General features: G+C 40.7%; 1 long non-coding RNA gene across 1 annotated transcript in view; it reads right to left on the reverse strand.

Moving 5' to 3' along the window:
- Nucleotides 1-24,356, reverse strand: part of LOC110017623 — a 169,737-nt gene that overhangs the window by 68,163 nt on the left and 77,218 nt on the right. Inside the window, exon 3 of the long non-coding RNA XR_002872815.1 lies at nt 22,130-22,230. This is a non-coding gene — a long non-coding RNA (uncharacterized LOC110017623). The remainder of the gene's footprint in view (nt 1-22,129; nt 22,231-24,356) is intronic.

Raw genomic sequence — 24,356 nt, forward strand, 5'->3', positions numbered from 1 at the left:
ATAATTCAGCAATAACATCACAGCTCTTCTGCCTTATCCTGACAGCTTAGTTCATTAAAGGCTTTCAGAACTCAGAAAAATTCCTCCCCCATGTTGAATAATTTCTCAGAGTTGCTTCATCGCTAAAATGTGCTTCATTGTCTCCGTTTCACAAATCAGAGGGGGGTGAATAAATGGGACGAGTGCGCGTATGTGTCTCAGGATGTCAGTTAGAGCTGATGTTTGCGTTCAAACCCAGGTCAGCCCCACAGGTATGTGTCAACCACAACATTACCTCCCGCTGAACCCACCCCATGAAAGCAAAGGTGAGCGAGCAGTCAGAAGAAAGGAGGGGCACTGCACCCTCAGAACGACATGTCAAAATACCGACATAAATCAGAAGTCGGACACAAACGAAAATTACCGCCTCTCAGTAGCAATGGTGCGTGACGGACGAGGGTGAAGGGGAGGCAAAGGAATGATGTGGTGGATGTATGGATGAGGGGCAGAGGAGCAGAGGAGGTGACCCAGCCAGAACGCTGTGACTGTAACTAAATCTGGTTCTGTGGATTTCCACCAAACATGCAGGTTTACAACAGAGTATTAGGGTCACATTAAAATAAAAATAAAAAATTTACAAGGATAAAGTTGTAAAGGTCTGAGAAAAGGGGAAAAACTTTACAAGAATAAGATCGTAAAGTTGTGAGAAAAGGGTCGTAATATTACAAGCATAAAGTCGTAGCACAATGAGAAAAAAAGTCAGGAATAAAGATGTAAAACTGTGAGAAAAAAAGTCTTGATTTTGCAGGAATAAAGTCATAAAATTATGAGAAACGGGTCAGAATTTTACAATAAAGTTGTAACATTATGTAAAAAAGTCAAAAATATTGTAACAAAATTATGAGAAATCAAACATTTTCAGAATATTTTTGACCCACAAGCAGTGGATTTCCGTGCTCGGTTTATGCCATCAGCAGTATGGTTGCAGAGCTCCAAATGGATTCTGGCACATGGATTCCTAAGGTAACTAAAGCCTAATGGCATCGCCATAAATGACTGCATTGATGGATTTAAAATGGCAGGTAATGTGGATAGAGGCTGAAGACTCCAACTTTATTTCTTACAAAGCTCGGCTTTTACTTGTAAAATTACAACTTTTCCCACATTTCTTTCAGCTTTATTTTGACATTTTTTATTTCATTTTTCAGGTGGCCCTAATACTCAGTCGTAGGAAGCACCAATGGTCACACAGAAACGTAGCTTATTTGACTTTATTTTGATCGTGTGTTTGAAAGTGCCACTTTTGTTTCATAATAAGAGGACACGCATTCGTGTGCGTGATGATTACCACCCTCCATATTACTGTTGTACAGATAACCGCTCGGCTCCCATGGGCCTGCCAATCCACTGTAATCCTTCAAACACTCTGAATTTTCATTTCAAACAAAAGCTAAACCGCCAGAAGACACAAGGAAGCATTCTGTTTCTTTTTGTGTTTTCCTTTTTGTCATTCCCTGGATTTATATCCCACCATTCCAACCACTTGTTCTCCTTTTTTTCTCTCTTCTGTATTTATGAAATCCAGTGTTTGAATGACAATGATGCTTATAAACTAATAACAACAAGCTCATATTTATCCAAATTAATTTGGAGTTATAGACCAAACTTAACATTTGCAATAATCTAGTTTCAGTTTTGGCTTTCATTGAATGACAACAGATAACATATTGGAATTACATTCCAGCCTTTAGAGCTAAAGGAAGTTTTTCTTTTCTTTTTTTTTACTCATTGGGCTCTCAACAGAAATGTGTTAATTTATTGCATCTAAGACCTGCCCAACACTGGGCCTTAACATTTATTACCCTTCTTCATCGTCTCCTGCTATATTCACAGCTAAATTATAAGACGAGTTGAATTCGGGTTCAAAAACAACACCAACTGGGGCACAGATGGCTCAAAGCAGGTGGGGTAGAGAACAAACGATGGGGCAGCTCAGGTCTGGGGGGGCTTTTTTGTTGTTTAGTTCTTGGTCACTTTATTACCAGAGCCTGTTTATGCTTTGGCAGAAATATTCCTTGTGCCTCCTTCTTCTTAGTTATCTTACCCCCCCCCCATCTCCTCTGCCTCCGGTGCTTCTCCTGCATCACCAAAGACGGCTCCATCTTCTCAGCGATAGACAGGTCAGCCAATAAATGTGATAACGATAGATGAAAGTCATTACAGCCAGGTGGCCAAGATAAGCTAATTAAAATTGGATATTCAATCAGTAGAACATGATGATACTATGATGAATATTTCAGGGGGGTGGGGGCAAGTTGAATCGTCATTTTGCAGTGCTGTAAGCACAAACCCTGAAAACCTGGTTGGGGGTTGCACTGATGCTTTCTGTGGTGTAGCAGTGCGCAAGTCTTGCAGTGCTAATTTGAGCCCCTCAATCGTCACTCCTGCCTCAACACAGAAAATATGCCAAGAAAACACCAAAACCTTTTTTCACACGGCTGAAGTTTATATTTAAATGTTAAGTATTGAGTTTTGGTTTTTGCATGAGTTTTTAAAGTTGTAAAAGCGATGTATGCATTTTGCCAGCGCTGCCAGATACGCGCTGACGTAGAGGACCGGCGACTATTGATGACATCATCAAGTAAACTATGCGCTAGGAGACATAAATGTTGGTGTAGGGAAGCAACTTTGATTCGGCCTGTTTGCAGGCTCCATTTAAAAATGTTGCAGTTTTAGGGAGGCAAGTAGCTAGCCGTGTCAAAAACAGAGCGCATGCAGGCTGAGATGTTGAAAGAAGATTTTAAATCAACATTCTTTCTACTTGGACCCACTGAACGCGTTTTTTCGCATCGTCGTGGCGCTTCCATTGGAAATCATTGTAATCGATCACAGCAGGTCCCTGATGTGGTCCGGAGGCCAGCAGTCGGTTGTAATTCAATTGCAATAGTGCATTTATGACTTCTTTTAAAACATTTGGAGTCAAAACACAGAAAAACTTGACGCATCAACGAAGTGCATTTCATGTTGCGACAAATGCCCGAGTGTTCTCTCTTCGTATCTGCTACAACTGGATAGCAATTAAGGTGACTGTGTAAAGTTGTGCTGTAAAATGCAACATGGGTAAAAAAATGTGGGTTTAACTAACTTTTTTGAAGGTGCCCCTAGGAGTAGAAGTAATGAATCTAATGCAAAAGGTCAGTCTAGACCCTGAATCTGCTGTAAATCCTGAAGATGTCATCATAGCTGGGCCGTGCTGGGCTGCAGGATAAATAGCGGTAAACAAAACCCCATAGTTTTGATTCCTGTGAAAGGAAACTGATGCCATTTTGGCGTTGCACCTGTCATCACCAGGCAGCACTTTATCTCCTTCCCTGACATTTGCCCCCCTTTCAGTCAGTTTCCCTTACTACTGTCACTACGTCTATTAACGGTGGCCATTAGGGCTGTGCTCAGCCAGCAAAGGCTTTCTTGTTCTTTCATGGCTGCCTGGCTGAAGTTCTCCGGCCCGCTGGTTGCTGACCCTCGCTGTGGCTCACAGTCTGGCACTGGCGCCCTCCATTAGCCTAATTACAACCATGAAAGCAGTGCAGACCGAGAACAACATTAGGGCCAATTAGGGCCACCGAGGATGGGCAAGTGTTGGGTTACCTCCCCAAAAACATAAAAAAAATGCAATATATATGCAAAAATTTTGCAACATTGTGGACTGGTGAGTCTTCCCTTCTAAAAGGACAATCCTTTTAACTGAAACTTTTCCCCTTAAATGTCTGGACGCTTTACTAGAAGCTGCTTGTGAATTTGCTGCCTTGATGTGAGCCAAGAAAAGCAGGTACCTACAGAAGGAGAAAGAAAGAGGCTTTCTATAAAGAGAACAGCTTGTGTCTGTTCATTCATGCATAGGGAAGTGGATGAAGGGAATCTGTGGTAATTTGTGGCTGACAGAAGCAAATAATATGGCTTGTGTCCTCCCCTGGGTGGAGATCCTCCTCTTAAAACAACTATCCTGTCTGTCTTTTGTTTCCACCTGGGCCCCTAAAGGTATAGATGGATGGATGGATGGATGGATGGATAGATGGCTAAAGGGATGAGCGGAAAATGTCACAATGTTAGCTTTTTTAAAAACTATCATTACCAGTTGTTACTCAAGTCAATCATTAAATCTTCTGGTAAAACTTGTTAAAATTGATGGATAAGACCTAAAGGTGACACTGGGCAGAACACAGAGTACATCCTGGACATAGAAGTTGGTCAAAGTGCTGACATTTTAACACAGGAAGTTTTATCTAACCTGCATGTTTTTTTTTATACTCCCACCAAGAAAACCCATAAACCCTCTGCACTTGATGTTGTGAGGTGACACTGTTAACCACTACACAACACTGTCACCTCACAAGAAGCATGGGTGATTCTGCTCTGGTCTGCTTTTATGCTGTAATGCTACAAAACAAACTACTACTCTAGTTTTTCAAGTGGTACATTGAGAGGAGATTCAGAAGAAAGTGTCTAGTAATATGGGGGATTTTGTTTCTTTAGGAGTTACTCTTCTTACAGAAACACTTACATGTTAAGAAAATAAAATCCTCTGACAGACATTTGAGGGGTTAAAGGCTAGAAGTTGATCTTATAGGCATACCCCCTTTTATTTGTGGCTAATGTAATATGTGACTAAAAGCAAGAAGCTACACAGCTTCTTTCATGGTGGTCTATTGGGATATTTTTGTATTAAAGTTCTGTTGGACTTTAACAAACATCCACTCGTTATAAACTAACTTGTCTGCATGTCTAGTCATATTTCCTTTACTGATTCACCATCACCTAAAAGGTATAAACTTTTCTACCATCTATCTGTCAATGTTACCCCAACTGGAGAAATCTTAATATCTGTGTGTTGGCCTGTTTACCGGCCTGTGGGAGGGGCTGAGTCACTGGACTCTAACGAATTCTTAAATCGTCCCAACCGTAAATGGTTTTCTTAGTTGTATAATGGGCCATCTCAACAACACCAAATTAGCGTTTTTATATTCGATTAGTCGATTAATCGTCCAGTTTTACAAATAAATTAGGTTAAAAAAAACTAGATATAATAAAGACAAAAAAGTAATTCTTTTATCTTTATGTACAGTAGAGGTAAACCTTTAAACGTCCAGTTAGCCACACAAGAATGTTAGATCAATGTCTTTATACTGGGAAATACTTCTATCCCCTCTGGTGTAGTATTAATCAATGGATTGTGCGTTTCAGGGTCGCAATTTCTTTTGTTTAACAGTAAGATGACTATTTGAAGGATCACCATTTGGAAAGCGTTTATGTAAAGGTTTAAAATAGGATGTGAAGTCCAAGTCTTTGTCTTATTTCTAAATAAAACTGAATTACTAGTCCATGATTACAACTCCATTGAAGAAGCTTTAATAAATATGAAAATGCTGGCAGTTCATTTTTGTTTTGTGTCACACTTTGACTCAAGATGGGGATCTCCATACAAAGAGAGATCTTTCATTTTGTCTCTGTTTGCACATTAAAGCAGAAAGTCAATTTTTGCTAATAAAAAGTTCCATATATAGATCATTAGGTAGGTGGAAATATGGATTTTAATAAAGAAAATTAGCAGGCCTACATGTACAGGGGTAAGATTCAAAGAAAAAAGTTTGGTACAAAACAAGGGGAAAAGAGGAGGCATATTTTGGAAATTTCGTGCTGGAACTTCAAATAATTATTGAAAAACTACATAGTTTGAAAAGATAAAGGAATAAAAGTGTTGTTTTTAAAGTTATTGGACACACTCTGGTTGTTTGCCATAAATACATGGCAAAAACCATCAAAATTTTAGTCATCTTCACTGGTTTTTCTTCCCGATTACCAGTGGAAATTTTCCAATACTAGGGTGTCTAGTCATTAAGTAGAATGTTACTTTTTTAAAGGAAATTGTTTATTTTACAAGTAATCAATCATTTACAGTTGTTGATATTAATGAGTGTTACAGTGCAAGAGCCTTTTAAAGAACTGTTGATATCTGCTGTGGAGGTTTGTGTACCAGAAGCTCCAGCATAACTGGAATCTCCAGCCAGGAGATGATTAATTGTGAAATCTGTCTAGAACAACACAAAGCTAAGTCACAGTGTTCATCATGAGCTCATAGAGCAGCTTACCTTAGACTCGCTGCTGTCAACACTCTCAGATACGATCTATACAGAGGATGAACTTTCCCTGTTTGGGGCTTAACTGATAAACCACACATACAGATAACCACAGGCAGCCACACTCCTCAGTGGGTGTCAAGAGCAGGTGAACAACCACCTGCTGTCTCTGCTCACCATACGTGTGTTTTCAAGATGCATTTTTTTCAACAAGTTTATGAGGAGTGTGAGTATTTCAACCACACATCTCCCTCTACCCCCACCCATGTCTAGATGTACTTATTTGATTTTTTTTCTTGGTGGGAGCAGCTTGAAACAACATATCTACATAAAGAACAAATATATTTCAATAGGATAATATTAAATGTATCTTTGATTCTTAGAACTTTACTTAAGGTCTAAAATATCATCAACAATTATTTACCAAGTAAGTTCCTGGTTGGTCAAAGGACCAGAGGAAAAAAGTCTCTTCTGCCTGACTGGGACAGTAAAATGCCTGTTTTATTTGTTGAATTGAAAGCGTTGCGACATTTTAAGTTCTTACGGATATAAAGATTCTTATCTTAAATCTGTTTTGCCATTTCTGACTGTACAGTGCGGGACTATCAAGTGTCCTTCATTTTAATCCAATTCAGACGCTTTTCTCTTTTTTAAACATCAAATAATCCATTTGCCAAACCAAAAACCTAAAAAATATAAACATCTTACATCTGACCTTTGTTTTGTACAGTGTCCTTGGGTTCCTTAAAAGGTGCTTTTAAATAAAATGGATTATTATAATTATTGGATGATTTATACTTTACATCCATTTTTTCAAATGACAAATTGTCCAAACACAATGCAATGTGTTCTATATTCTATATATATGAACCCTGCTGGTCCTGAAGCTTAAGATTCTAAATATTTTAGATTCTCACGAGACAGCTTTCAGTGGAAGGGGGTTGGACTCCAACAAGCTCACTTCTGATTGGTCAGAGTGCTTGCCATAGAATCCCTGCTTACTAACGCTGTCTGGTATCCACTTGGCGGCATGTGTATCACGTTAAAATGGCGACTGAATTTACCCTTTTTTTCTCGTTCGAGTTCTCATATGAAGTCAATCGGATTGATCCACAGTTTTCGCAAAGACATTCGGGAAATGTCCAGGGGACCGGATTTTAAAAATGTAGATGAGTAGGTTCTGACACAACCTTTGAGTCATGTTAAAGACCCTAAAAGGAGAGATATGAAAAGTAAATTTCCACAGACTTTGTCTCCATCCTAATCTAATAATAAAGTGAAACAGGCAAGTATGATTATACATGAGATCTTTGAATTATTTCATTTGACCTTTATCATCTAAAAGCGGATCTCCGAAAGCTTCTGATTTCAACAAGTTGTTGTTTTTGACTAAAGCCACTCCTCACCTCCCCCGTCAAGGGGGAAACCAACTCTTCGTCCCGATGTGCACAAACTCAGAACAGCCAGGACGTTTATGGGTGATCGGTGCGGGTCTCAGATGTGCACTGCAGCGTGGAGAGAGTGAAAGTGATGAGAAGGGCGGATGTGGTGCAGGTCATCTGCTGTCGCCCCAACCTCACCTTATCTGCAGCGAGGTGGGCTGTGCTCGCAGAGATTAAACACATTTCCAAGCGACGCTAACTAAAGAAAGCGAGGCAGAGGAAGAGCCGGCGTAGCCGCTGCCACTGTTGTTGTTAGCTGAGGAGAAAATCCTTGTTCCCAACACTGATAAGGACATAAAATGTTTCTCTCCCCAAGGGGGTGGGAGCCAGATTCAGCTTCTGTAGATCGACTGTAATGAATATCAATGGCAAGAAACGGTGCTGCTCCCGTCCCTTTGGGCCTCGAGTTTGCTTCTCCTCTTCATTTTGCTGTCAGGATTGCGACAGGGACGTTGTGCATGAAAATGCAATGCTTAATATATGGTAATGCTATGTAAACACGGGCTGATCTGAGAGGAAGGTTTTCAGGGAGAATAGATCGACGGGCGTCTGTGCTCAAAGCCAGTTTGAGAGTATCAGTGAGTCCAACAGCAGCCTCAGAGCACATTTATCTGGAAATGGGTATGATACAGTGAGGGGGAAAAAAGAGGAGAGACCACTAGAGAGAAGAGAGGATTCAAGTTAAAACCTTTTTTCTTACTTCCTCACATCTACAGTCAGTTCCTTCTCCTTCTGCCTCCTCTTCCTCACACATAAACGGCCATTTCTTTTTAATTCTCTCAACAGGTGACCCTGTGAACACAGAACTCACCCGACATGGGCTTACGTCGGCGGAGCTGAGCGCATTTCATCGGCCTCCCAGAGTCACCGAAACTGCAATATTTGTGATATTGTGCCAAAAACGCCTTTTGGATACTTGTTAGCAAACAGGACATAATTAAGGGGGCATTATGGGGAGCCGGTTTAGCTCGTGCTGGTTTGCGGCGCCTTCCGTCCGTGAAACCAGGGTTCGACTCCAGGCTGCTCCCTGTTCCCTTCTCTACCTCTGTGCCGGTCCCAAGCCCGGTTGCTTTGAGGGTTGCGTCAGGAAGGGCATCCGGCGTAAAACATTGCCAAGTTTACCATGCGACTCGTTCGCTGTGGCGACCCCTGATGGGAAAAGCCGAAAGGGAAACCATGGGGAGCGGTGAATTGGGCAAACAATGTCACGCTTGTAGGGACGTCAAACGTAGCAAAATTTGCTGCAACACTAAGTAGAGATATTGACTCCAACGGACTGCTTTACCGAAAAGTCTTGGTCACAACTGTCCTTGAGGGTGGATACAGACTGTCAGCGGGTGAAAAACGGTCAAACCTGTACAGGTGACCAGCACGAAATAAGGTTGTAGACCGGTTGGTGAACCCAAAAAGAGAGAATGTCCATGCATGATCAATAAGCTGCCAGTGCTCGCACGACTACCACAGTTGGACACCAGGGCACCATACGACAGCATCACTCGTACGTTGTAAGTGTGTGCGTCTTCAAATATCCTTTAAAATACTTCACACTATGCTTCCCACACACATGACAATGGTACGCTCCATTTTCATGACATCTCTTGCTTGAGGTGGCTGTACAAGCCTCAAGGAAGCTTCAAGACACCTGCTCCCCTTAAGATCCAACCACTATTTTCTACAACCATCCACACAAAAACTCTCAGCACCTGTGAGGGTCTAACCCAAGCTGGGAAGGTTTCTAAACAACTGAACCCCCCTATCTTTCATAAAACAGAATAAAACATTGTCAACATGTGAAGAGGAGCGGCATCACCATTTAAGCGATGTGAGTTACATACACCTGTGTCCTTTGATTCACCTGGTTGAAAGGTATGGTCCACAAATGTTACATAAACTTTATGTTATTTCCAGAATTTAAAAATAAACATGGCTGCTAAGGATCTAATAGCTTAACAGAGTCCACGATTTGAATCAAACCTGATGTCTCAGTCTCTTCTTACAGACACAATCCCATCCAGTATCGACTGATTCTACCAGTGGTGAACTGTGTTGCATGCAGCTAGTGGACATATCAAAAGGGTGCGGTCAAAGGCAGCAACAGAGGCAGGAGGTATTCAACACTTTAATTTAAATTGGCATTCTCTGGCCTGAAAGGTTACCTGAGCCCCTGTGAAAAGGAAGGGGAAAAAAATCCTGGTGGCTGCTGTGGCAGGCATGACTGCCACACACTCACCATCCAGGGGTTCGATTACGGCTTCATACCGCCTGTCTGGCAGCGCCAAGGGAGGCGAGGGAGTGAGAGTCGGAGGTATTGTCTCTCCAAAGTGGTGTGGGTTTCCCAGGTTGTCGGACAGCTCGACACAAGCTTCACCGCATTCCTGCGCAGAGCTGGGCGCCACTCAACAAGTTCAAAATAGCCTCAAATATCGGCTAATTCAGCAGGTCATTATTTTACAAATGAATGGACAGCTGTAAAAAGGCAGAGGAGGGCCGAGCGTGTGCGCTCGTGAGACGCCAGAGGCAGTGAGGTGGGATTTGTAAGCCCTTTGTAAGTAACAGGCAGCACTCCTAAAGCAATGAAAGTATGTTTTTTGTGTGAGTAATCCGTGATGGATGTTTTAATTGAAAGCACAAGGCTTTTAGGACTGTTTTCAGAGACTGCAGCCAACATCTGACACCTCCACTATAATCAAAAAGCCCTCCCCTCCTTACCCTTCCTAAAACTCCTCCACCCTTCATCTACAGTCAGTTTTACAGGATGTGGCCCAGGTCGTCGCCTGAGCACACACTGGATAAAATTAAATTGAATGCTTTATCAAGTAATTGCTGACATATGTTCAGCAAAGTAAAGGGATGAAAGCGACGGATGTACTGTTTCAAAACTGTCAAAACAATCCTGAAATTCAACCACACAACTTAGGCATTCTTAATATAACATTTTGAATGTATAGTTTCTAGAATGAAGACTCACTTTAACTGGATTACACTGACAGAACACTATAATAAACACATTTTTTCACAATTTTCCATTTCTGAACTTCAACTAAGCTCTATGTTTAGACCATAAAACCTAAATATACTAGAAATATCTGAAGAAAATATATGTTAAAATATTTTTATGACAGACAAATGAGAAATGTTCTCCCCAACATCAAACTGAACAAAAGTAGATTTTACACGCAAGTGTGTCTCATAGAATTGTTTTTGTCCTGATGACTTCACCAACTAAAAATTAACACTAAAAGACTGAATCATCTTAAAGGATTTAATATACAGAGGTCTTCCTAAATCTAGTTAATCCAAGGGGGGAAGGTCATTAAAGGTCATTCCTCAAAACACTAAAGTTTTTCTTTCATGCAACACTCTTTTAGTAACAAACCTGCTTTAATTTCACTCTGTGAAAACCCAACAAACTTTGCCCCCTTGTCCCAAGTTCGGCCCTCTGTGTGTCATTTACCAATGAAACAAGGGTTTGACAAGTTGGAGACTTTACCTTTTTTTAATTGCTTTTTCATTTAAATTTTAACTTTAAAAAAACTGACAGAAATTCATCTCCTAAACTCTAATAGTTGTCATGGTAACAGCACAAACCTTAAATTCAAATTGACCCATTTAGAAATTTAAAAATATAAAACAAAGTACTTAAAGGTAGTTTTCCAATTTGAAACTTATCCTCCTTGATTTCTTTGGGCGTAATCAATGAAATGATGTTTTTGTCATTCAAATAAGCAACCAAACACCAGAGCTGTACCTCGTAAGTAAAGTTTGGAAAAAGCTTTAAAAAAAACATCTATACTTTTTAGTGAGTATACCTGTTTGCTACAGCATTAAAGTCATGTCTTTTTTTTAGTCAAAATATAAGTTAAATTTCATTGTTGTTCACCTTGAAAAACATTTGTTCACCAAAAAAAAAGATTTGAACCAAAACGCAGAAATGAGAAAACATTTATTAACACTAGCAGGAAAAAAGTTATATCGTTGCTTTAAAACCACAACACAGAACATTTTATTGTATTTGTTTGCAAAAAACTCCTGTTCTTTGATTCCGAAAGCCTTAAAAAGGCAGCAGAAGCAAAAGGGAGGAACATTTGATGCTGCTTTTAGCTCTAGCGTGACATTTTTTATTTTAATTCTTTGCAAATCCAAATGCTAATGAGTTGGTTTTAATGAAGTTGTCAAATATGAAAGACAAAGTGTATTTTGAGCAGTTTAAGCCTCACAGTCAAACTATAAATAGACACACAGTGGATTCTTACCTGCACAGCCACAATGAAAAGAGCAGAAAAGTTAAGTTAAGCTATAAAGCCACAGGGCAAACGCATAATTCCTACAGTGGTTGGGGTGGGGCTGGAGGGAGGATGGGATGGGGGGGTAATATTTTTACTGAAGGGATTGAGCCTGCTTGACCTAAAGACCTGAAGCTTGTCTGAATTGCCTCAAAACCGTCTACTGTCCTCATCCCAGCCTCCCCTACAGATTTTCTCATCTAACGGCTGAGAAAACTAAAGACCCCCCCCCCCCAACCCACCCCTAAGGAAAAAATGCAACCCCCCTTCCATAGACGGAGGTCTTGTAAATGGCAGAGCCGACTGGTGGCAGGGAGGGAAAAACTTCACAGGGACTTCTTCCTTTTCTCTCCTGTCAAAAGCTGCCAATCCCCCCCCCCCCCCCCCCCCAAAAGCGTTTGGAATCAAAACTTAATTAAAATTTTGAATAAATAAAAACAACGACAAAAAACCGAAGTTATTGAATTCTGAACCCTTTGATAGATTTATCCCCCCAAACCCAGAATAATGCAAAATAAGATTTAATAACACCTTTCATATGGAGAGTACAAAGCCAGCTATTTGCATTAAAGTGTAAATCGTCGGGAAAGGCAGCGTGCCTCTAAGCTTATTGATGTTCAGTTCTGAGCAGCCAGGCGGCATTGTTTCCTGCCGAAGCTTGACGGATGTCAAGGTGATTATAGTTTAGATCACCCGTAAGAAGACAAGGTTTTGAAACGGGGTAAAATACAGACACAAAAGCTTTCAAATGTTTGTTTTACTGGGAGGGAAGAATGGAGCGAGTGAAAAAGCTCCCACTGAGTTACAGCCTTCACTGGTAATTCTCACAAAGGACGGGGAACTGCGCTGATGTTCAAACAATTCGACGATTTGTCCAACTCTTGTGATGAGCTCAGTGCTTCAGCGAAAAACGTTACTGAAAGGCATGACAGCGAGCTGCAAACGTACAATCCCAGGCTGACTCCCAACCAACACTTCTTCAGGCCGCAAGGTGAGGAAGAGGAGTAGAGTGTTTTCTGATTTACTCCCAAGAGAGCTACGAGGATAAACTTCAAAACACTCAAATCCACTTTTCTTGATCAAGTTTCTATTTTTACTAGCAAAACACAAGAGCCAAGAAATCTACAAACCATAAACGAAGATCTCCAGAATTATTTTCCTTTCGTGAAATAAACTTTGGAGCTAAACTGGAATCACGCTCCAGCACAGGGACAGGGGCCTCCGGGCTGGAGGTGTCCCTTGCTGCTCTCAACCACCTCTAGGATAATTACCTGTTATCAGACTCCGATAGGACATCTAGCTGAAGTGACACACGCGTCTCTACAGGTGACAACGTGCGTAAGCATGCAGGCAATGCGGCTGCCTTTGTCACTTGCATTCAGAGCACAGGTGTAGATGAAGCCCTGAGGCTGTTTGACTGGATTTTCATAGTTTACTGATGTGCAAAGCCACGTTGATTTATGTAGCTTCAACATGCAAACATAATAACCTTGATGACAGTTGGCTCAATAGATCTACTATAAACCAAGCATTCAAAGCGTATATTTATCTTTTTCCAAAAAAAGCTGCAACAGTTAAACTCAGTTGTAAACGACTAGGATACAGTGGTCCCTTCGCTATACAGTAGATATATACCGGTATATTTTCTTCACAGTGCATCGGGTTCTGCATCCCGATTGCATTCAGTTCACCAGTTCTACATAAAACTTTAATTGCGATCAGATCACTGTTTTTATTCTTTAAGACTGGACTTTTCTACAAAGGTTTCAACTTTGAGTTTAAACCAGAGAAAAGTCTGTCTGAGATAAGTGTATGGAGTGTAGTAGGGGGTTTTACTGCCTCTATGATTATTGCAAAACCTTCAGTTTATTGCAGCTTATGTTGAGAATGTCACTCCTGAGATAAACAACTAAAAACATTGCAGATTTGAAAATATTGCCTCCTACATGTGACCCACCACAATTTCTTCTGAATCCAGCTAACATTGGCCAAACCAATAAGTAAGAAAACTGTGGCCTTAACCCTTTAACACTGGCGTTTCATTTAGCTCCATTGTTGACATTCTTTCGACTACCGTAACTCTTCAACTGTTTAAGTAACTCGAGTGGACTCTGAAGTGGAGAAAAGCAGCTTTGCGCTGGTGTACAACACTTTACAGTAGTTAGGTGCTGGCATTGAACGGCATTGAACTTTTATGGCCAAAAACTGCTTTTCTCGGCATCAAAATCAGCTTATTCACGATAATTGCGTGAACGGTCAAAGAGTTACGGTATTTTGAAGAGCCTGTGTTATCTAGTTGTCACGTCTTCAGTGTCAAAACGTTAAAATTGTTTGGATTCGCCCAACTTACCTGAGATATTTGTATCATCTTAAGCTAACTTTGTTATCCAAGCTACATATCGACACCTTTAAATACTTCTGAACAGATCTGACTTTTAATTTATTTTTTGTGCTACTGGGTGTCTACACTACAAGTGAAAACCTACTGGCAGCCTCCTGAATTAAGAAATCAATGAACCCTTCCCTTTTTGTCCCATGAAGTCAGACTGTATGAAGATCATTGGAACTGTCTCGTCTTGTACAGACTTGGATCACCTGTAACATTCAGATTATGTAAATTCAGGTTAAAGACTCGCCCATATTCAGCTGCATTTGCATTTCCAAAAGTTTAGATCCAAATCTTATTTGTAATGTATTTCTTTGTCAATTCTATTTTTATATAAACTAATTTAATGTTGCTGTTTCTCTTAATTTTTTATTTGAAGCACCTTGAATTGCCTTTTACGTAAAATGTGCTATGTAATCAAATTTCCCTGTGTCTCTGTGCAATGTTTTATTTTATGTTGTAAAGATATTCTGAAACTGGTGTATAGGTATAGTATAGTTAAAATATTAAGTTTTATTAAATCCAAAACATTAAGTTCAATTTTTTTTTTAGCTCTATGTCTGACTGTGTCTGTAATCTGTGATTTGTTTTTTGTTAGAGCTGCCATGACGACTTAATTTCTCCTCTGTGAGATCAATAAAAGTTCAATTGAATTCCATTCTGTCCCTGTGATTCTTTAAGTTGACTTTAGGTTATTTATTTTAATGTAAGTTTGACATACTCATTCTGGTTCCTTTGCCGGTTTAGTAGAGGTTTTAAAATGAACGACCTTCCCGACTCCACCGTATCAGAACCAGGTCTTGAACTAGCAACACTGTCTTATTTTATTCTTGAAACAGGCTGTGAATGTCCTGTTGCTGTAGCTAATGTAGAATGCTGATGTAAAGAATGAAACATGGGGACGCCAACATGCACAGTTCTTGGTGACGTACATAACCCTCTGAATGCTTTTATCCCACCTTTAAGATGAGTGTGCTCTGCAGGAATGTTGGAGAACAGAACCGCAGGTTCTTATTGTCATTGATTCAATGGTTGTAACATATTTAGTTTGATCCTCTTTTTCTTTGCAACAAAATATTCTATGAAAAGACAAAATATGGAAGGAAGCGAGATAGATGGATGTAATGTGAATTGAATCGGGGAGAGGAGGGAGGAAGATGGTAGTGAGGGGGGGGGGGGGGGGTCAGGTTAGGGGGTCACGTGTGCAGGAGAGATAAGACCGCCTCATTCCTTTTTGACTGACAGGCCAGGGGAGGGCTCTGCGGAGCGCCCACAGACACACACACACCTCTACTTCAATCACTCACCGGTGCTGCTATCATACTTTCTGGAGGCCATTGCTCTCCGTCTCTCCCTCCATCATCCCCTTTTCCCTCTGTCACCTGCTTCTATCAACCCTTTCTACTTCCATCATGTATTTTCCGCTCCGTCCTTAACTCTTCTGTCCCATGGCTGCACTTCCTCTTATCAGGGACACTTCGTGTTTCTATGTTTGAGAAATCCAAAAATAATTATTTCACCGATTGCGTACTAAAACTTCATTCAGTTTCTTGTGTTCTAATAAATGGAACTTTCACTGGGTTCAGTTTAATGAGCTGCAAACAAGCATGGAGACCAAAGCAAATAAAACCACATCATCTGCAAAAAGACAAGTCTAGTTATGAAACCTGACACCGAAACTCCTCGTCGCTTCAGCCTGAGGTTCTACCTGAGGTTATTCTTTGAGTGAAAGTCATAAACAACTAAAAAAAAACAGAACCACAATGCTGACAGATGCCAGTTTTCATATTCACAAATACAATGTGTACATTGTACAGCATATATTCACATATACACTAAATGTATGTAGTTTGATGACAAAACACACTTAAACTTACTTTTTTTTTTACTTTTACTTTATAACTAATTCTGATTAATCATTTATTTAAATAAAAATACAATTTCCTCTTATACTGCCTTCTGTGAAATAATTGGGTTTGAATTGACTTTACAATTAAATTAAAAACCTTATTTATCAAATGCTTTTTGAGATATTTTAGATTTTTATCTTGTAAGAAAAATTAAAGTTTTTCAACTTTGAGAATCCAAACAAAGAAGTTGTTTGATGGCAGGTCATGATTCAGATTATAAAACTAAAATTACTTAAGGATGATTTTCATAAACACAATTAATTGTAGCAATAAATAAAAGAGTTAAAGCTAGTTAAGACGTGATGCTAAATTAAGCAATCAACAAACAGCTGAGCAACGGATCCGTTTCAGTACCAAGAAAAACATTTACAGCCATTAAATACAATTTTAGACAAAAGTTGGGGATTCTACCAGAGTGAATGACCAAAATGATTCCAAGAGCAAAACTGATACAAATCCAAAAGATTAGCATGTGAAGAAAGGCAGGCCTCGCTTGACGTGAAGTTCATGATTAAAGGGAAAATGGATCCAAGGAGGAAGACACAAAAAATCATCATGGTTGACCAAAACATCTGAATTGCCCCAAAATCTTTTGGACTTAGTGGACTGATGAAATACAAGACGAACTCTTAAATAGTTGTGTTCAGTAATTTCTAGAGACGACAGTCAACATTGGTGGTAGTAGTGTTATGGTATGGGGCTGCTTTGTAGCACAGCAGCAGATTCATCCCTGAATGAAGCAAAATTACACGAAGATCTTGACAAATCCTGAACAAAAGTAAAGACTTATATCTGTCTGAGAGCCCATCAGATCAAACATGATCTAATTATGAACCTGCGTTACTCAAATGTGGCTCACCAAATGTCTGTATATTAGAACTGCAGCGAGCTGATGTGAAATCAAATGGTTTAGTTCCGGTTCCAACCAAATGTTGTCAATTCAGCCGCATTTTCAATCACAATAAGGAGGCCACTATGTTGGAGACAGACATCATCAGTAAGCAGTGATTGGTCTGAGTCAATGTTTCTATGGCAACCACTCTTGCCAATCAGTAATGAGCTTGTTGGAAGTCCACACCCCTACCATTTCAAAGTGGGCTACACGAAATCTGCCAGGTTTGAACGTTAGATGGGGGGGGGCAACCAGCACCACCTACTTTTATCGAGACATCTGATTGACCAGTTTATAACTTGAATGCCTGCCAATAAAGAAAAGAGAAACATGATAGGTATCACGTTAAAATCATCATAGAAAGAATGGTCATTCTGGTCAATAGAATGAGTAGCACCTGCTTATTTCTCTATAGAGGTCTATAGGGTTTTGGCTTCTTGCTGCAGGCCTACATTTAACTTTTAAAGGATATTTGCTTTTCACACCTTTCTATGAAAGTCAAAATCATAAGCTCAGACCATCGGATAACCCAAAATGTGTCCTTTGGGCAGATTATGAAAAGCAACAATGTTCTTCTTGATAGAAATTTCTGATTATGGAAGCAGGTTTCACATCTACAGTACAGTTCCTTTGTTTTCTAATTGGCTCAAATGACAATAGTATAGTTTCTATCGCTGTGATAAAAACTCTCAAACACACGCTGGAGAGCTTCAGCCTGCGGCTTAGAGTCTGGATGTAATTAGTTAACAGGTTTGTCGTAAACGGTTTTGATCAGTAACGGAACTCCATAACTTTGCTAAGTTTGGATGATCACCAAAAACTTGACCCTGAACAGTTTTTGTCTTTTTGTAGCACAAACACAAAAAATGCAAGATAAGTAAAATGCAAACAAAAGGTTGAGTACCATTCCAACAAGCATTATCTTTTTTTTTCTGCCACCAAACAATAGGTGACAATGCAGCGCAACAACTGCAGTCTTTATGAGGAGCGGCAGAATAGAGCCAAGGATGCTGCGAGAAGTGGCAGAAGAGATGAGACAAAGCGGGATGAGAAGGACAATTTTCATTGTGACGCCTTTTCTCCTTGCGTTGTGAAAGACACCGGCGAGAAGGAGTCCTCAGGGCCGCTGCCAGACGAGGAACAATTGCACGCCGTGACCACGCCGCCCATCCGAACACATTACGAGAGCTCCGTCAAAGCTTTCCATATTCTTTGAAAAGCTGCTCAATCATAACATCTCCCTCTTATCAAACATCTTTATATAACCCTCAGATTCTCATGCTCACATGTGCACTTCCCACCTTTTTTAAAGACAAGACGTTTAATTTTCCTAAAGGGGGTCGCTGAAAACAGACTTTCACAAGGGTAGATTAGATGCCAAATCAGATGTTCTGGATGGAGCGGGTATTTAGAGGTTTTTCTTGGCTCCATCACCCAATAAGACACATGCCAAATAAAGGGAGTATAATCTATGCATCGCTGGTTCCACAGGATTAAGGCGAAAAGAGAGGGAAGAGTGGAGAGCTGAAGGATGTCAGGTTCCTCTGTTCAAAACACCAGACGCAGCAGAGGAGGGGATTGGAGGCACTTTTTTTTAAAATGTCACCCAACATCTGTTTCATATTTATGATGGCGGCGCTGCCTCTGCGATGCCCCCTTCAACGCTGTGGCGATTCTATCTCTGCCTCGGATTACCCCCACTACCCAGCAATGCATAATTTATAAGGCTAATCTTTCAACGAAAGACTGCAGACTGAGAGGAGTATGAGGGAGGGGAAAAAATGGATTAAAAAAAAAGCTGATATTTTTTGCTGATAGGTGAAGCAGATGTTGGCCATGATACCTTAAGTATCTCGTGTAGTCATTAACAGGATTAAGTAAGTGGGCTTCTGATAAGGTGGGAAAACAATTCGGGATTTGGCACACGGTGTCCTCTTTAACCCAAACAGAGACGTATCGGCGCATGTGGGCCGTGTTGTTCTTTCTTCTGTAATTTTTGATGCCTTCAGATTTCCTCCGATAAGATTTAGATGTCATTAATATTGCTAATGACGGCATTTAGCGTCTCTCACACGGCGCGGTTGTTTTTTCTGGCGGAGGAAAGCTCCACGTTCTGGTGGAGGCGTCCAAACGCCGGCCCTCTCTTTGTTCTTCGTCATGATTGTCACGATTGATGCCACACCATCACATGTGACTTCCATTCCTCTTTCCCTCCTTACTCAGCCCGGCTCCCTTTTTTAAAAATATATATATTTTCTCTGTCAGCTTTAATATGAAAAGTACACAGTTTCGATAAAGTGCCCTTCTGACATTTTCGACTTATTAGCTAGTTTTCATGCCGTCTTCAATCAACCCCCGCCCCCCTTAATCCTCACGGGGAGAAGCGCTTTTAATTCACAGATGGACCGATAAGAAAAGCGCCAGAGAAGCAACGCTGGCGAAGCAGGCCTCAGATGAGGCAAAAAAATAGAAAAGACGAGAAAAAAAAAAAAAAACGATTTACACGTAGATGAATCGTGCTTACAAGATGGAACCCTGGGCATTAGGAGCGGATCTGAATTTCCTGTCATTTTTTTCCTCCACCAACCACTGCATTCGTTCAGTGTTTTTTTTTCTTCCTTTTCCTCCCTCACTCTCCCCTCCCTTCCTTCTTCTCCGCCATTACCCTTGCTGATTGCAATCTTTAAGCGCCATTGGGCCCACTGCTTCTGCAGTTTTTAATCTGTCTTTAATCCCATAGATTTTAAATATTCCCCAGCTCCCGGAGACTGGAGGCAATTAACTGCCCTTCTGATGCTCTCCTTATCAGTTGCCTCCTTGTATCTCTCTGAAGCAGCCTCAAGACACTGCCAGAGCTGACAAATAATACTGCCATTTACTGCTGAGCATCCTCGGGGACTGGAAGGGAGCGCGTGGCGCAGCCGCCGCCGCTGCCGCATTCTAAACAGGTATTTGGTAAACATATCATACGGAGGAGAACGAGGAGGAAATATACTGCAACAAGACTTCCGACAACACTGTGGGGTTTGTCTGGCTGCCATTTTCACCAGTGTGAACGTGTGTCTGCCTCAGACCCAAGACAAAAGATTGCCCTCCAGCCCAGAGCTGGAGGCTCTGCTCCGCTTGGGTCGCTCACCCCGGCACCAGCGACTCCCTGGCAGCCTTCTTCCTGCACTTCTGCTAAAGAAGTAGGACCTTTTGACCAAATGCTGAACCAGACCTGACAGTTTATTCTGTGCAAAAAAAGAGGGCAAAAAGCCAGATATTATCCTTAAACAAGTAGTTTAAGTAGTAAAAATTCATTAAGGTTTACACCTCAAAAACAAAACTATATTTTCATAAACTCTACCCCACACAAAGCATCACTACATAGCATAACTCTGCAAAGTTGGTGGAGCAAACAAAACTTCAAATTTGCTTCTACATATGTCTTAATTCAAAAAATGATGAAGTATAGAGTGAAAACGGGATTTCACCATTTATTTAGCTTCATAAAAAAGCTCACGTCCAAAGTTTTCCCCAAAAACAGTCAGAGATCCCCAACCTTTTTCAGACCACAAACCGGTTTAAGGTTTGACAATGTTTTCATGGACCGGCCCGTACAAGGAAAAAATCAGACTATTTTTGGTTCTAGTTTGCCTTAACTTTTGAGGGTGAAGTTTATAATCGTCCTCTGTACAACATCTGCAGCTGCTTTAACCGTAACTTACAATGGGTTTTGTGCAGCAACCAACGAAAAAACACTGATATAGATTCTCCCTTGACCCATAACTGTTAAAGTGAAAGGTAAAAAAAAAAATGTTGAACGCCTTCAGCCTCATCTAACTTTTAAGGAACAACAGATACATAAAAAAAAACAAAAACTTTTTTTCTAAATATAATACTAATAAACATGAATCCACCATTTCAACAACTTTATTAGCAACATCCCTATAACATCTGACAGACGGTTGCTGAATACTCTCTATTATTGCTATGGTTTGTGAAAACAACTGTTACAATATATCCATATTTGGATTTATTGCGACTCCAGGTTTCTCTCTGTTAAATGCAGATTGCTTTTATTTTGAAACTGAAGTCTCCTCTTCTGTTTCGTTACTATCTATTTTCTGCCAAAAGAAACTTTCCAAATAGTTTTTTTTTTTTTGTTAACTTTGCTAGCTTGGGGGTTTAAATGTAACGGCTGGCACAGCTGCTTTAACCAAAGCAGCGAATGACCGAGCAACTTGACACACGTCAAGAATGAGTCGGACATAGTTGGAACAATTCAGCACCTTTTCAAAATAAAACTTCTGCCAGAATCAGATAATAAATACAACGTAAAGAAATGTAGGTTGTGTTTTTTTCTCAGTGGCCTGGTTCCAACTGTCCCACGGACCAGAACCAGGCCACAGCCTGGGGGTTGCGGACCACTGATCCAAGTCACCCCAAACAGATGCATTCTTACTGCCCTAAAACATCTTTAGACAATTACAGCCACAGACTGCTCGTTGGGTCATCTAGAAAAAGAAATAAGTCCCATTAAAAGTTCTAGAACAGCTTCTGTTTACCTAAACAGTTTGCTTGTGGTGCCATTGGCGTGATGGCGTCCTCCCTAAGACACTTGTATTTGCCCAACACTACATCAGATTAAAGTAGGTCCTATACAGATACTGTGGTAGTAGGTTTTTTTTTTTGAAGGACCAGGATGTGGCAACAAACAATTGTTATTAAGGAAGAACGAGAAAACCTTTTTTTTCCTAGTACAAACAGAAGAAAAAAATACTTTTTTTAACCCCTAATTCAACTTATTAAAGATTTTCAGAAACAGAAACACACTTAAGGTCAGCTGGAAATGACAACCGTTTACAGACTACACCTGCACCACCAATACTTCCAGGGTCAGTTAAAAGTCTCTTCCCTAAGGTCATAAAAATTATTTCCCATATTACTAAAATAATCTCTGATTTTTGTGTTGAGTGATATATTTACAGCCTGAGTAATTTTAACTGAACTCTTGCCACTCAGGATTCTACAGGATTACCCTTGCAGACCTGTCCTTGGGTCAGCTTAATCTGGAGACTCAGGTCATTAAAAGTTGTTGGAAATAGTTGGAATACTCACGGGGGTTTCCTGTGGCAAGGCTGTCAAGATGGCGGGTTTCATGGTTAGGTAGCCAAACATCCATCAGTGTCATGCTGTTTAGGAATCAGGCCTTTTCCAAGCTGAAAGCAACAAAATTTGGGTTTATTGTTGTATAGTTAGTGATGTTTAAAATTTGGTCTGACAAACATAAGGACATGTATTGATATAGACGCACAAATGTAGATGATCATATGTCATGCCAAGACCATAATCTGAAGGTCGCTACAGCCACCACCATCGAAGCAAATTCGCTGCTCAACGCTTCTCCAGAAATGTATTCTGAAACTTGACGCTACATATAAAGGGCGTATAATCCATGCATCGCTGGTTCCACAGGATTATGGCGAGAGTTTTTTAGCCTCATGGCTACATGGAAGTATTTACAGTCAATGCATGGAAGACATGGATGACGTTAGATCAGATTTATTCATTTTTGAAGAACTCTGCAATAGAGTTGGTAATCACGTCTCCATGTCTGCGATCATGAGATCATTAAGAGATGGCCACTCTTAGCTGTACTTCCGTCTTTTTGACGACTGGCATACAATCGTCCAATGAAAAAAAGAACAAAAACAAAGCTAGAGGACATTCTTTTATTATTGTCTAGATGTAAATAAGAAAAATATCGATGTTCAGGAGAACAATTAACTTCTCCATGTTGGTTTTTTGGACTCCACTCACTGATCAGATCATCAAGGGCCAAAGTTGACTCACTGACTGGTTGACGCAACGTGAATTCTTCGCCAAAGTTCAGATATTTGAACTCTGGAAACATCCCACAGCAAAATATTTGCTGTGCATCCAAATTTTTTACATCCAAGGTGTTGCCGCCTGAAGCATGCTGCCACTAGACCGCCGCACTCAAAACTCCTCGTACAACCACTGATCACATCTGTACACTGACATAACGTTGAAACTTGACGCCCCTGCAACACACATCGATGTAAACAAAGCTTTAGAAACAAAATGTAAAGTCCAATAAAGGTTTCTACTCTTTAGTTCCATCTTTTATTTCTGGGTACAAAAATGCTTTTGTCAATGCCAGCAATGCTGACAAACAGCAGGCGCCATGGCAGGGTGTATGATGGTCACGAAGGCTGTTATTTGCTTTCCCTTCCTTTTAATCCCTCCTTGCTGCCATTATAAAACAGTGCACTAAGCTCCAGTTTAAATGTTGGAGAAAAAGGCGGAGAAAAATTACAATATTTCAAACAAGGGTGATTTAAAAACAAAACAAAAAGAAAACCCACTCAATTCCAAAAGTATTTCAGTTTTCTTCTTCACTTGTCCCCAAGAAAACCTCTTCCTTACTTTCTTTCAAGAACAACAAACTCAATTTCAGTGTCCTCCAGATTTCAGCCTTACGGAGAAACCTGGGTACATTTAGCTCAATCTTGACCTTTGCCAAGTGTTTTGGTTCCGCAAGAGATGGTTTCCTTTTTGTAATCCATCCAATAACTCATCTGGATGATGGCAGCGCGGTGCACGCACCACAAGACACCGCGGCTGTGCCAGACTCAGCGGGCTCAGCCAAACCGACAGATAACCATCAACTAAGAGCTTTGTGACATCATCAGACAGAGACGCCTACCGACTCCATTGGCAGCGTAGGGAAGCGCCGTTAATCCAGACCGCAGACTGCAATAACACAAACAGAGACAAAGGCAGGGAATGTGCATCATCATAAACACTCATAATCTCTGTTGACCCAAAAGGCCAGATGAAGATCATGTCTACTGATTTCTGAAAACTTTTCTGGACGTTATGATCATCCTGACGCCTAGCATCATCCTGACGGTTGTTGCTTTTATCTACTTTAGTGTTGGATAACAGCAAATAAACCTCTCACCATTAAAGTTGTATTCAATTACAGAGAGTCAAGACAGACTTGGTTAATGCGGCTCATATGCTGGAAAGCATGCCTGATTCTGCACGTCCATTCCGGTTTCGGCTTCATCTCTGCAGGAATCCAGTGAATGCAAACCACAAACTGAGTTCAAGCTTTATTTGTTTGCCTCCGTATCTGCAACAGGAGGACACTGTACCACGAGGCCATGACTGCACTCATTCACTCCTCATTGTGTGCGCTCTTTAATCCACTCCCACACTCTGGTTTCATACGTGTGGTTTGTGAGGTTAAGCGTGGTCGATACCGATCCAGGAAAGCTTGGGGGGGGGGGGGGGGTTCTGGCTGCAAACGTGGGGG

The sequence above is a fragment of the Oryzias latipes genome, chromosome 23, assembly GCF_002234675.1.
Source record: "Oryzias latipes chromosome 23, ASM223467v1".
NCBI classification, from domain to species: Eukaryota; Metazoa; Chordata; class Actinopteri; order Beloniformes; family Adrianichthyidae; genus Oryzias; species Oryzias latipes.